This window comes from Hirundo rustica, chromosome 1 (assembly GCF_015227805.2).
Source record: "Hirundo rustica isolate bHirRus1 chromosome 1, bHirRus1.pri.v3, whole genome shotgun sequence".
Lineage (NCBI taxonomy): Eukaryota > Metazoa > Chordata > Aves > Passeriformes > Hirundinidae > Hirundo > Hirundo rustica.
In genome coordinates this window covers 22,358,252-22,372,850 of record NC_053450.1, presented here as the reverse complement: position 1 = coordinate 22,372,850, position 14,599 = coordinate 22,358,252, and positions in this window count along the sequence as shown.

Below are 14,599 nucleotides of genomic sequence, written 5' to 3'. Positions count from 1 at the left end.
GTTGTTTTCCTGTAAGCCAATGATTTATGCCTTAAGACTTCACTCCTTGTAAAATACACTGCAAACCAGATAAGTTAAAAATGCTCAAAACTCTCAGCCAAAATTTGTCAGAAAAGTACTGTGACTTTATGTAGCTGCAAGGAAATTTTTATCTGTGGCTGTGATTTCCAGATTCCGGGTGTCTCAAGGGTGATTTAGTCATAAAAACCATGTCAACACCGGATAATCAAACTGTGGATAATTAAACCTGTGTTATCTGTGCATCAGCTGTACACTATGTCTGTGCTCATCATGTTGAATCAGGTGTAGTTTACAGCACACATCTGCTCTTATTGCAGTTGCTACACGTTGGTTAACTACCCCAGAGCATCTGGAACAGCTCCTGTGGGCTGTAATACATGAGCATTTTTGGGAACCTAGGAAGCTGGCCTAGTGAAAGCAGCTCTCACAAACTCTCCAGCTCCCATGCTATCCTCCTGATAACTTTCTCAAAATGGATGCCAGCGCAAGCCCTTAGCTCTCGTTCTCTGCTCGGCAAGAGCTTTTGGAAGCTAAAATGAAGCACAGAAGGCAGTTTTTGGCATTCTCTGTAGCGCAGCGAGGAGGCTGAATGGTAACACACTGCTCCTGTAGCTCTTTCTGTGGCTCCCTCAGAGCAGCTGTGTAAATGCTGCGTTTGACTCACCTGGTGAGGGGTCTTCTCCCAGGCTGAACCATGACTTCCATGGCAGGTGCCTGCTCTGCTGACAGGCGCGGTGACTGATGGACCTACCAAGCTGAGAGGCTCCAAATCCAGAAGATGGGGTTGCAGACGAGGGTGGTGATTACTCTGTGGGGAGGAAGTGAGGTGGGACTGGGGCCAGATTGTTGTGTGTTCGTTAAAGATGTTCAGGGCAAGCTGTTTAGCAGCCTGTAGGTAATGGAAGAAGTTACCTGGCAGAGAGGCAGCAGGGGTTGTTGAAACAAATCTGGGAAGATAATTGACAGGGTGTCAGACTGCTCGGTGGAGATGGAAGCCTTAGGGGATCATGGCATATGCAGACAAAGAGTTGTCAAATTCAGCATGACAGTTTTCTTTCTCTGCTCTAAATCTGGAAGAGCCAGATATGTCAAACCTGATCCATCCTCATGTCCATGTGAGCTAGGTAGTAGGAACAGAGCCCAGGGGAGTAAACCACCAAAGGCAGATTTCTGAAGCACTAAGGCTAAGAAAAGCAGAAAAGCAATAGCGTTGTTCTGTTTCCCAAGAATACCCCAACCCAAAATTCTGTGCTTCTGAATGATATTCCCAGAGGTCTGCAATGTAAACAGTGCCCACAATTTGCCTCTTGCAAATTCAACTCAGCTGTACTACAGTTCTTTGCAAACACTGGTCTCATCAAATCCCTGCAAGAGCAAGTAAAATTGTGTGGAATAATGAGAACTCAGAAAGGATAAGGGCATATGTACAGGCTTGGTGCCTTGGGAAAGCTGACCTGGAACAGAGACTGGACACGGCTAGAGAAGAAAATAGATATTTATTGAAAGTATTTTGTGGCAGGTTTGAAAGTCAGAGCCAGCTTGACACAGTCAGAATAATGAGTTAAAGGTAGTTTGCAAGTTAGGTGGAGTGGCAAATGACAAAACACAGCTTTTATTTATTATATTGGGTCTCTTCTTAAATTCATTTTCTTCTACAGTAGCAATATGCCTGCACAAAATATTTGTTGGGGTTTTTTTGTTTGGTTGGTTTTTTTACATTTTTTAGACACCCCAAGATGTGTGTAACATCTACTAGTATCAGCTTGCTTGGTGCGTTCTAGTTGTCTTCTCATCATGGCCTTACAGCAGTGCTGCTATTCTGACAGCTAAGTCCAATTCTTAAGACATAAAATCAGAAAGACATTCAGGACACTGCAAGAGTAAAGCAGAGAATGAAAAAGCAGTCTGAAGGAAGAGAGTGACTCAAAGTTCATGATCCAAATATGTGAGGATTTTCTGCAACTTTCCGGAAAGGATGGTGCAATTCAGTATTTCATTTCATTTCATCTCAAGATCAAATAAATAGCCAGGATGAGAAAGCTGTTTCAGCTCAGTCCTTCTCTCAGCATCCTCTTTTTTTTAAAAAAGACCAAAATGGTTGTGGTGGATGGCAGAGCTCAAGGACCTGCAAACCCATGTGTCAATCAAAGCTCCCTCTCACACCACTTCTTTTCTGGGTTTTTTCTGGGTTTTCTCGCTTTTTTTCATACTAGGTAATATGAAAGGGGTTTTTTTGGTTTTTTTTTTTTTTTTTTTGTCTTTAACAAAAGGATGAAATAAATGTGGACAGGCAAAACCTGAGTTATCTAGGGTTTTATTACTCAGAAATTACTTTAAATGCCACCTCAGGAGTGAGCCCCTTCCTTCTACCCACTGGTTTTAACTGTGGCTCTAGTGATGAATCCTGTGTGTCTACAGTTGTAATTATTTATAAATACCCTACATCTACTTCTAAAAATCTTACCTGGGTTGTATCAGATGTCATCCAAGAAGACTTCAACCCAGAGGCAAAGCCAGTTGCTCAGGATGAGTTGGGTTGGGTGGGAAAGAAGGATCATACACATCAAAGTCTGTCACTGGTCCTCAGCACTGAAAAAAATCCAGAGTGCACGCACAGAAAAACCATAAATCTGCAATTAAAAATACACTTTTCAGATGGGCAGCTGCTTAATGCAGTGATTTTTGAGGGATTTTTAAAAGATACATGTGGAAGTAGTTTTGGTACAGATCAGCAGGGATTAAAGGGTTAAAAATAGATAATTTATTTTCCTGTAGAACAGTGTGTCTTGCAGGAATCAATTGCATCCAGGTTTTCTGAATATTTTTGCAATGCAATAATTCTTTTAAATTAGTTGGCAAATACATGAAGGGGGTTCCAAATGAAGGCATAAAAATTTATGGAATTGGTTGAGAACTGTAACCAGTTTTTGTTTTTTCAAAGAGAAGCAGATGAAAATGAGCATTAGTACATAGTAGGCTGAGGAATGTCTTTAAAAAGGATTAATTGTAGTTTCCCTTAGTCTTTTCAGGGCTTTCACTGAGCTACTGTATTTTGAGGCATTAATTATTTGTATTCATTAGAGTTGTTTAAAAAAAAATGGGTGTAGTTTCTGTTGGTATCTTAAAGAACTTACTTTTATGCCAATTGGCAGCACACAATGGCCCAGCTTCTAAAATGGCAACCCCAAATCTACAGATTTCTGTATCCCTTGAAGTCTGCCCACACCTGATGCTGGGACAGAGGAAGTTTATGGGGTTTTGGAGGTGTCCAGCAGCAGCCAGTGGGACACACACTGGAGCCTGAGAAAACAACCTCAGTAGAAGTTGCTCTTGGAGCAGCACCCTCTGTCAAAAGCTCTGGAAGCCAGTCCTTCCCATACAAAGCTTCGATGTTGGAGAAGGAAGGGTAAGTCTAATAAATAGCTCAGAGATCCTGATCCTGCCATTCTGTGTTAATTTGGGGGGGAACTTACAAAGCTTTCCTTTTTTAGGTTAGTAGACATGTAGAAGGTCAGTTTTACTTCTTTTTGGTTTATCCAACGAACGCAGAAATATCCAGAAAATAGCATTTCCTTCTTTGCCTGAAGGTCTGTTTGTAGTGTCATAGGCAACCAACCCCTTTTTGTGGAACAGCACACTGGTGTGAAGCCAGAGCTCACCAATGTTACAAGATGTTGTGCAAGTGTTTGCACATGGGCAAATACAGGACACACAAGGTAAGAGGCTTCCTAATGAACAGGCTTTTAAATCTCTGCTTCCCTTGGAGCAAATAATTTTTTTTGATTGCCTGAGAAGCAGAAGAGGCTTCACACATCTTTGAAATCATAGAAACATAGAGTGGTTTGGGTTGGAAGGGACCTTAAAGATTGCCTAGTTCCAAGCCCCCTGCCATGGGCAAGGACACCTCCCACTAGACCACGTTGCTCAAAGCCCCATCCAACCTGGCTCCCTCCATGAGTTCGTGCTCTGTGTCCTCACCGTTTGGTGTGGAATGGTTCATTGTTTGACAGTTTTCCTGTAGAAGTGTAAAGACTGCGGAAAAGGGAACAGCTACGTCTATCCTGTGTCTGTCTTTTAAATTCTGCTTTGATCCTATTCTGAATAAATCTTGGCCTTTATTTTGAAAGACTTATTTTTTATTGAGATTTCCTTCTGTAAAAGATCATCAAAAGCTGAAAGATTATTGTCCCATGGTGCAAGAGGGGGGATGCTGTTAGTTTGGCCAAACAGCTATCAAAAATAGGCAGGAAATACGATGTAAATTCATTTTTCTTCAAATGTTTTCTGCAGTCAGGATCCCAGGCTATTAGATTTACTCCAGGGACTAGAAAGACAATAACTTGAACTACAAGTCCCAGGACAGTAGCCAGGTTTCATGTGGTCTTCAGGGATGGGAACAAAAAACCCCACCAAAAATAATAACTTCCTTTTCACCACTGAAAATAGTGAACTCCACATGTCAGCTGAATTTCAGAGTCTATTAAGCAGTAAGAAAGGTCACATCTTCTATCTGCAAGGCCATGAAATTAATGACCATTAAAACTTGATTCTTATCCAAATCCATTTGTAAAATTAATTTGCATATTTTCAAGGACATAAATTACTCTAGAGGGACCTAAACTTGGAGAAAAACATACGCTTCCTCCTTTTCAGTCCTCAGAATACTAAGACCACTGGGTATTGAAACATATTAAAAGCTTCAGCCAATCTCCTGACTGAAGCTTGAGTCTCCTTCTCAAACAGGAGCTAAACAGGGTTTCTGACCTCAGAGACAGGCTATACCCTTACTCCATAACATCAAATTGTAAAACACCCTTAAAAGACTGTCCTTTGAACTTTGATTTCTGTCATTAAAATTTCCTTTGTTATAACATCTGTCTTCTTTCACAGATTGCTGTTGGCATCCTGCTATTAACTGAGCTTTCTGCTGTATGTACCTTGATTTTTTGTCACGATAAAATTTTTTCAAGTGGAAAACACTATGGAAAAGAATGAAAAGCAGATACTTTTTTCTAAACTTTTAGACATCAGGAATTTTTTTCCCAAATATGAAGCAATATATCTTACAGGAGACTCCATAAAGTATGGGTTTCCCAATAAATTAAAATATTAATTAAAATAAAATATTTTAATGAGTTTTCTGTTTCCACTTTCAATCCCTGAAAAACAGTTGGATAAGCTGGCAGAGCATTTCTCTTCCACAAGTCTCTTTTGTGCTCCAGCATGCACTCAAAATTAATTCCTTTCCTCTAAAGAATAAAACCATCAATCTCTATATCCTGCCACTTCAAATTCAAGCTGAATGCTGAAGAGAAAAAAAATAGTGATTGGCACAGCTTGGAGAGGGAGCCAGGAGTGCCAGCTCATCCAGCAAAAATTTTCATGCGAAACAATTCCTAGTCGAAGGAAACCAGACCAAAACTCTCACTTTAACATCCATCATTGATGGAAACAAAAGCTGTCGTGTTTCTGAATATGTTCCAGCTTAATGAAGGGACAAGGAAAAACAGAGGAACCCCCAGCTGTGACAGCACATATGAACACCATCTCTTCATGAGGGAAATAAAGCATAGAATTAAAATTTATGGCTTCCCAGTAGCATTACATACCCTGGGAACAGTGAATGTTTTGTCCCTTCCCAAAATGACAAGTGTTAAGATCATAAAATCAAACTCAACTGGAGTAGCAAATTGATTCTAGACTATCTAGTTCTTGCAGGCTATGTCATGCCGAGTGGAGCTGATGGTTGGTTGCCTAGGGTAGCAAAATATTAGGAATAACAGTATTTAGTGGCTGTTCCTTATGAGCGTGCCTCCAAGAGGGGAGGAGGTGTGTTCATGTGTTAGTTACTGTGCTTAGCACAGCAGAAACCCTAGAACTGAGTCAGTCCTGAGTGTTGCCTTTCTAGCCAACTTTCCAACAGCAATGAACTAATAGCATTTCCAAAGGTTAACATTTCTGTAACTTTGCCAAATGGCAGGGTCATGCCCTGTTTTTCTGCTTAATGTAACTTACTTCCCTCATTTTTTTTCTCATGACCTTTTCCCCACTATTTGCCACCATCCATTTTGGCCCTGTCCCATAATGCTAGAGACCTCTAACATACTTCAATGTTTGTGTTTTGCTCTGTCTGCAAGGAAGGGCTGCAGAGCTGCTGTAGCAGTGACGACGCTGCATAAGCTGTAGCTGCTAACCATGCAACAAACAAGGCAGGTCTGGAACTTCTTAACAATATTTTTCACAAGTGTGATGTTTTAATCTTTTCCCCTTGGATGTTATATGCTATTCCTGATACAGCTGATGTGATGTCTCAGAGGCCCTAAAGAGATTTTGTCTTCTGTGCCTCTGTGCCATCTCCTGTCTCAATAAAGCTGTTCAGTGGCACAAAATGCACTGAGAGGGATCAGGTATTTACTAAGCAGACATGCCACTCAACCAAAAAAGTCAGAGACAGAAGTAAGCGATGACCCCTGTGCAAAGATGTCACTCTTCTGTGAAGGACTCTGAAGAGATGGCCAATATTCACTGTACCCTTGTGTGGTTTATTGGGCTCTATTATTTCCTAGTTCTCAAAACGATCTTCAGAACTAAATCCACTTGTGACCATGTTCTCTAGTTAGATGTCCAGCTTGTCTGCTTTTTTGGAGCAAGGTGCATTTTTTGTAGCCCAACAGCCTCTGCAGGTGGCACGGCAGAAGAACTCACGCAGTGAGCAGGGGACGGCCCACAAGCTTTGTCCAGACTCTCACCTGCAGCCAGCAAACAGCTAAACATGCAGCGCTAAGGCTTATAGAGACCTCTGCTAATGATTTTGTCACAGCAAGAGCTCAGCCAGGGCACGGGGTTTGTCCTCCTCTCCAGACCCTTGGCTACCTCAGCCTGTTTATTTCGTGAGATGATGGTCCTGCATGTGGCGCATGCTGCACAGAAATGTACCAGGTGCAGGTTTAATGACTGAGACAGTAACACCCAATCTCACAGGCTCCTAAGGTGATATCCAAATTCCTGTAACTATCCAATTAACAACAAAAGTTTCCTCCAGACCTGGCTCTGTGTTGCATTCCATGGACATACTTCCATAGCACATGTCACTGCCTGAAACTGCCTTCTGCTTAAAGTCCTGCTTGGACTGCTGGGGTAGGCAGGGAAAGGTCTGAGTATTTTTTTTTTTAATGAAGAGATGTTTTTGGGGTTTTTTTTTCCAATTCTTGCTCATTCAGTAGTGGCTGAACTTTGTTTCCTTTCTTCTTGTGAATGAAGTGTTTCAAAATATAGAAAAGCACTGAGCTGCAGGCAACTGAAATGCTCGGAAATCTGGAATCAGGAGGTGGCAGTTTCCTCAGGTTAGGGACTGAAAGTGAGGTTTCAACCAAAGCTTTTTCACCATGTAGGCCTCTGTTCTCACCCTAGGTTTTAATGTAAATCATTGCCTAAATAAGTTGCATGAAGCCAACATGAAGCAATAGGAGAAGGATTTGTTGATAAAGAAAAGGGTATTTTGGATATCCTAACAGTAGGGTGGTCCACAGAAAATGCAGGAGAAACGAAAGAGTTGTACAGCATGATCATCCACAGGTGCTAATGGATGGAGGGATCAAAAGGGAGAAACAGAGAGGCTAAAGGGGCTGGGTGCGGGTGTGAGGAGGGACTGTGACAGAGCTGGCACAGGACGTGCCTCTGAGACCAGGGGCTGTGTCAGAGGAAGGAGGTCCCTGCCCAGCTCCTGGTGGGGCCATCCCAGCTGACCTGCTGGCCCCAGTCCCACCTGGTGATGCTCCAGGCTGGCCCTCCTACCCCCACTGCGTATCAGCTCCTCACCAAAGACAACAATTTCTCAGTTGCTTTTCAAACTCAGACTTGGGACTTGTATTTTAGCTTGAAGATAAACATTTTGAAAGCTGTCTTCTTTCCCACAGTGCCGGCACAAGTTGTTTTTAATTATCTTAGGAAAGCTTTCCTTGCCCAGGCCAATTTGTTCACTGTTTGTCTTGTGGAGCTGGCCTATAAACCCGCTTTTAGAGATTTATTGTATAACATTATCAAGAAAGCAATCTTTGAAAAAAGCTGAAATCTCTTACAACAACACTTTTTTTTTTTTTCTTTGCAAGTTGCTTCATAGAAGCCAAATTATCAAAGCTGACCACCCAAACTTGCTGGACAATGCTTACTCCAAATGAAAATATTTAAGTTTAGTCATGTTTTAATCCTAAAATGTTTTAAGTGATGATTTAGGCAAGAAAAAGAAAGTTCCTTCTGTAGGGGAGAAACAAGAGTTTGTTTTTCAGAATGACTTATTTTGTAGTCAGCAAAGCATGGCAAGTGCAGGGCCATATATGTCCTGCTCTTTGATAGATTTGGGTTGTTTTACACACACACGTGTACTCTTATTTAAAGAAAGAAAGCAATGGGCAGAGAGAAGAGCAGTGATAATTCAAACTCGAAGTTTTATTACTGCCTTTTTTTGTACAGACTCTGAACCATGTGAGTGTGGATTGTTGACTTTTTAAGAGATTACCTTTGAAAATGTTGACATTCACAATAATGTGCTACTCATTTAGAGGAATTCAGTTATCTTAGTCTGTAACAAATATTTAATTTTCTTTTTTTTCCCTGACATATTTCTGCATAATTATTTTTTGACGTTAATACCTGTATTTTTCAAATTACTCTAATTTTATTGCTTTCCTACAGATGAAAGAAAAAATACGTCTTTCTTAAGTGCTCCTTAAAAAGAACAGAAAAGCAGGACTGTTTTAAGTAGAGGAGACCTCAATATTTACATTTTATTACTATTTGAAAGGAAATTTGATGGAGGAGAGAGTTCTGCTTTTGTCAGAACATCCTTATATGTCTCATTTCTGAAGCACCTCTTCTGCACTAAGAAAAGGTTGCCAGACTCTTGAAAGACTACTCCTCGATCTAGAAAATTAAAGAAACCCATCAGAATTCTGCCTCTTTTCAGGGATCTGTACATTTACTGTTCTAATCATCTAGAGCCCCCCCCACCTTTTTTCCTTGGGATGGTCTTACATTTGTGACTGCTGATGCAACTGCCCTTAAAATCTACACTCCCTATCAGCTTTTGCGTGTTTTGATCATCACTGACACCATTCAGAAAGTATAAGGTATTGACTCTATCAGCTCTGATTTTATACTCCATGGGAATACCTAGGATATCCTTGATCTTTGACTTTCCATGAATGCTTACAGCAGACCAGCATGGGTTGTATTTGCAGAGTTTAAACATTTCCTTCCCTATGAGAACAATTAGAGTGCTATTTTCTACTCTGCTGTAAGTTAAATCTGTGAATAACAATGGAGAGGTCTAACCATGCCCTGCTGTCCAAGCAATCCTTGACCAACCTGGCAGTTTTAGGGAACAATGCAGTTCTGCTCTCAGATGTTATTGAGTCTCTGCCCTGGAAGAGCATTTCTCCACCTGTGTTCTGGGAACCAGTCCTGTAAGAGAGTGTGGGGACAGCAATGAGAGATCTCTGGAGTCCAAGGCAGCTCTTGAAACATGGTTTATTGCATAATTCGTTGGTGCAAGAGCTTTTCTTAAGCTGCCAGCCACAGCCAAAAGTGAGCCCGAACAAAGAGGGCTAAGTTCTTGTTACAATACATTATATCTCCTTCTGTGAGAAGGAGAACTAGATATTCTAGTTTACACTAACCAACCAACAAGACAGAAATCTTACAGAATTTACATACAGCCTATAGGAACTACTACATTACCATACCACGCCACATTCCAAACCCTAAAAGCTCGTTTCTAGACTCCTTTTCCCTGCCACTTTGGCAGGACCCCTCCCCCTTGGACCCTTGGCATCCCTTTGTCTGCTAGGGGTATTGCTCAATCAACAGGGATTTTGCCTTTAGCTAACTCAGTCACTGTCTTCCAGCTTGGCACCCTACATCTCAAAGTTTGCTTTCATTTCACTCATAGGTTTCATACTCCATGACCCTTTTGCCAAGCAATCATATTTGTAAGGCTTTCCTGTTTCATCCTCTCTAACACAATCCTTTCTGCAAGACTTCAGAGAATGATTCTGAGATAGCTCTAAAACAAAGCAACTCTCCCCACTATCTCCCCCATCCCAAAGCTGCCCAAACTCTCACACACATCCTGTCACAACTTTCAAAGGACAGCCTAATCTTCAGCTGATTATTCATGAAAACTGCTACATTAAGACTGCTCAAGCTTAATCCTCAAAAAAGTTAGTGGAACTTTGGGTTAAGGAGCATGGAGAAGCACTGCTTTGGAGAAGTCTGTCCACTCTTTCATTTATTTGTGAAGACACAAAATACCTGCGTAATATGTTGTGAGTACTCTTTAGAGTCAATGACAGATTGTTGTACCAGGCTTCCATCTTCCACCGGGTGCTTAATACTCATGTATGAAGCATATTAGAAACAACAGTACTACTAATAAAACCAACAGGTTAATATTAATTTATTGCACTCTTTTTGTCTTTTCTTGGACACCACCTCAGATGTCGCTGAAGCTCTTACTAGCACTGTTCCAGTAGGCCAGGCTGGCCTTTCCAATGTAAATATCACTCCTGGAATATCTCAGTTACTGTGTAGTCTGGTGAAATGCAAGTATTTTTCTTTCCTCACAGCTCCACTATGAAGAGAAGAGGTGGCTGTTGCTATGGACAGTTCACATAACAGCTTTGTGGCTGCAGAAAGCCAGGACTGAATCTAACAGCTCCATCAGCCTGCAGAGCATAGGCCAGGGAGTGACCCCCTCGTCAGGGGCTCCTGTGCTGTTGCCTATAAACATATCATCCATTTTGCAGGCTCCATCCTATGACTAGTTAGGTATCTTGCTCCTGGTGTTTCAACTGTGAAACTTGTTGGAGCCTTCTTCCATTGTTTCCTTCTGCCAGAACTTGTTAGAAACTTTGTAATTCCAGACACATTATTATGGCATATGTAAGCCAATTTATTCTTTGCATGCTGCTGCAGTGTCCCACTTTCAGGGAAAAGCAGCACTCAAGATTCCTAGATGCCTCTGTTTGAAAAGGAACAACAAAAGTCAGAGAGTCCACAAAAACTTATGAAGTTTTATTAGTAAACTATATACCTGTCACAGAAATTGCTGTGTTGCTCCCAGTTAGTCTAATATGAGCACACTGTGGTGGATTTTGAATAAGGGGGAGGGTGAAAGAGAAGAGGGAGAGAAAGAGATTAAAGTGAGAGAAAGAGAGAAAGAAAGAGGGAAAGGAAGGAAGAAAGGATCACCAGTCCTGGCTCCAGTGTTGGTCCAAGATGATGGGTAGTCCGGGGTCCTGGGGTTGCCTTTTTATAGACAATTTTTTCCTGCTCTGAACCTAAATTTATTGCATTTTATGCAAATTAGTTATTGTGAGCAGTCTGTTCTTTCTGACATTTCTGGAAATGAGCCAGAGTGTTTTGAGGGGCATACGTGGTGTTGATCCACTTCTACTGGATTGACCTTTGGTTGACAGTCACACCCATTTCTCAACCTCATTCCTGTGCTTGCACCCTACTGTGCTTTCCAAGAACCAGAACAAGAAGATTTGTCCCAGAAGAGTGCTGCCCTTACACTGTATGCCACCCTTGTCCAGACACATCCTGTTCTTTCTCACAGGCTGTCTTGGTTTTGAAAGACAGTTGTCTGCCAGGGAAAGCTAGAGCCTCCCTTGGAATGCAGAATGAAAACCCCCTTCCCTCCAAATTATTATCATTTTGCAATTAGGGGCTTTCAAGCAAAGATATGGGAATAGGAGTAACAGTTCTTTACTAGGAATATTAAAAAAAAAAAAAGGAAAATAGAAATGTAGTAGTACAAAAAAACAAGCAAGGAAACAAACAAAAATCCTGGAAAACCCTGACAGAGTCAGGGATACAACCTAGCACCCTGGTGGTCAGGGTGTTGGAAGCAGTCCAAATAAATCCTCCTGGAGTAACAGATGTGGTTCTGTGGGGTAGAGATAGTCCTGTAGAAAGTCCAGTGGTGACAAGATGGGTCCAGTCTTCCTCCAGGAAACCAGTGGAAAAACCAGGATACTTTATGTCCTTCAGTCCCAGTTTTTATCTAGCTAGGAACAGCTGGCTCCTCCCCCACTGGGTGGAGCATCTCGCTGTGGGATGATGGAATGTGTCATGTCATTGGTGGGCCCTAATGGCCCATTATCAGAAGATGTCCCCTGGAGGATGGAGGGGTGGTGAAAGAGATAAGAAACACTGCCCCACCTGGATTTAATGGCTGGGCCATTATCAGAAGGTATCTGCCCCCTCCCCTCTGGAGTAAGAAGGATAAAACATCTCCCAAAGAACAGCCTTCAACAGATGAAATAGAATACACATTTTTAGGTTACATAATCCAAGACACAGGCATGGTTATTACCAACGATCCCTGGATAGCTCCATAACTCTCTGGCTATCAGTGTTTGAGACATACAGATTAGCTCCTTATCTTCTGGCTTCTACAGCTGCTTTTTATCTAAGTGAATTCTTTGTACTGCAGACACACCCATGGGCCCTACCCAGATGCCTCTGAGCACTCAAAAACACTGCATATGAGGCTGACCCAGAAGGATTCAGGGCAACACTGTAAGTGGAAGATGTCAAACACAAATGTGTGCAGAGGACTCAAACTGGTGCCCTGACTGCTGGCAGTTCTGGTGCCTCTTTCATCACCAGAGACACAGCAATACCCCAAAGTCCTGCTGTGAAAGGCAAATGAAGGGCATGGGGAAGAGCCAACAGCAGTAGCTGCTCCAGAAAGGAGGAGGCCAGATTTTAGAGCTATACTTACTTAATCTGATTTCAATTTTTTGGAAAAGGGAACTATAAGATTGCCTTATCCACAAGCAGCCAGAATTCAAGAGTCTCTTACCCATACTGGGACACAATATTTTATAACTGCAGGCTCAAGGCAAGAGTCTGAATGCTTCCCACCAGCTCCCCAGCTAACCCCAGCAGTTTGGTTATTAGCTATTAGACAGATGAAGTAAAGCACAGGGACGCTGGTATCTGCTGTGGCTTCTGCAGTCTGTGAGTACCAACATTTGCTGAGGCAGAGTTAGGACCGTTCTTGTAATTTTTTTGGACTCTATTCTTGTAGTTTGATGTTGAGATAACCTTAACCAATGCTTTAGTGAAGTGCATGTTGCACATTTTACCGTTTCATGCAGGCCAGCTGCCACCTCCCTCTTCCAATGGCTTGGTGTGTTTAAAACCACCATTTAGCATTACAAAATGAATTAATATAGCCTTGAGTTTTGGCCAGATAAACATGATACATTTTTAAGGTATGATTTTGTTTTAGCCAACAGCTAATGACATTTTTAAAGATGTGGTATTATTTTGCATTAGAAAACTTATTTCTGCATCACAAATAACTAATTTTACTGAGTTTTAATGATATTTACTGTATGTTGCACAACTTCAGTTCCAAGAAAGAAATAATAAAAAGGTGCACTCTGAGCACTGAGAGGCATGGAACATGGCACTCTAACAAACACACAATGGGGTGGGTAAAATGAAATATTGATCGGTGCCACATAAGTGTGCAGTTAACCACACATACCCACAAACATTTTTTCTCCAATAACACACATTTCAAGAAGAAAAATGTCCTGGGCACAGCTGGCAGCACTGCTTTGTTCTCTGCTGTAAGATCACATTTTGAGTAGATCATAAAAGTGACAAATTTTTCCCATGGAGAGGAAATTTTTCATATGAGGACTTTACCTCAGAGTGCCACTGATGGTTGTTTATAGTCAGTGAACTTAAAAGTCTGGCTTAACTTCAGTGAAGAAGGTAGTGAAAACTGGTTATTTCTTAGCAAAACAACAGCACTGGATTTATTTTTAACACAGAAGGAAAGAAACATCTTGTCCTGATGGCAATATGAAGTGCTGCCACAGCACCCTCCAGACTGCTGCAGCAGAGTCAAGGCTGAGCAGAAGTCCTCTCTTCCCAATAGTCTGGTTCTTGCAGTTCATGAAGACACCACTAATAATCTCCAATTCAGACTGGGAAAGGATTTCAACTTGTACTTTTAAACATCACATTAATGTTTTGACCACTAAGAGGTACCTGGAGCAGTGTGTACCCTCACCTCACTTAGCCCATAGAAAGCCATTTGTTTTGTTAAGTGCTGAATCCTTTGAAGCCATGCCTACCAGTTGGGCCCAGGGCTGCAGGGCACCCTCCCCATGTAGCTGGTGGATGGGTGATGCATCCCTCATCTGCTTTGAGCAGTGATGGAGATGAGCAAAGGTTTCCCTTTGTGGACAGTGATGGCCATGAGAGGATGCTGCATGTGCAGTCTGATGGTGCTGCCAGAGCTCTGCAGCGTGATGGCAAACAGCTTGGGAGAAATGCCATTTTTCACTCAGCACATTCTTTTGCAAAATTACAGTTTGTCTGTGCTATAAGTGTTTAGGAAATGCGTCTAGGAAGTACATGTCAGGGATGCTTCTGGAATTAAAGTGAGTACTTGTTTGACATAAGTGGGAAACATGAAAGGCTCAGCTCAGTTAAGCATGTGCAGCATCAGACCCTGAATCAGGGAGGAGAGGCTCGATGTTCAGATTGCTCC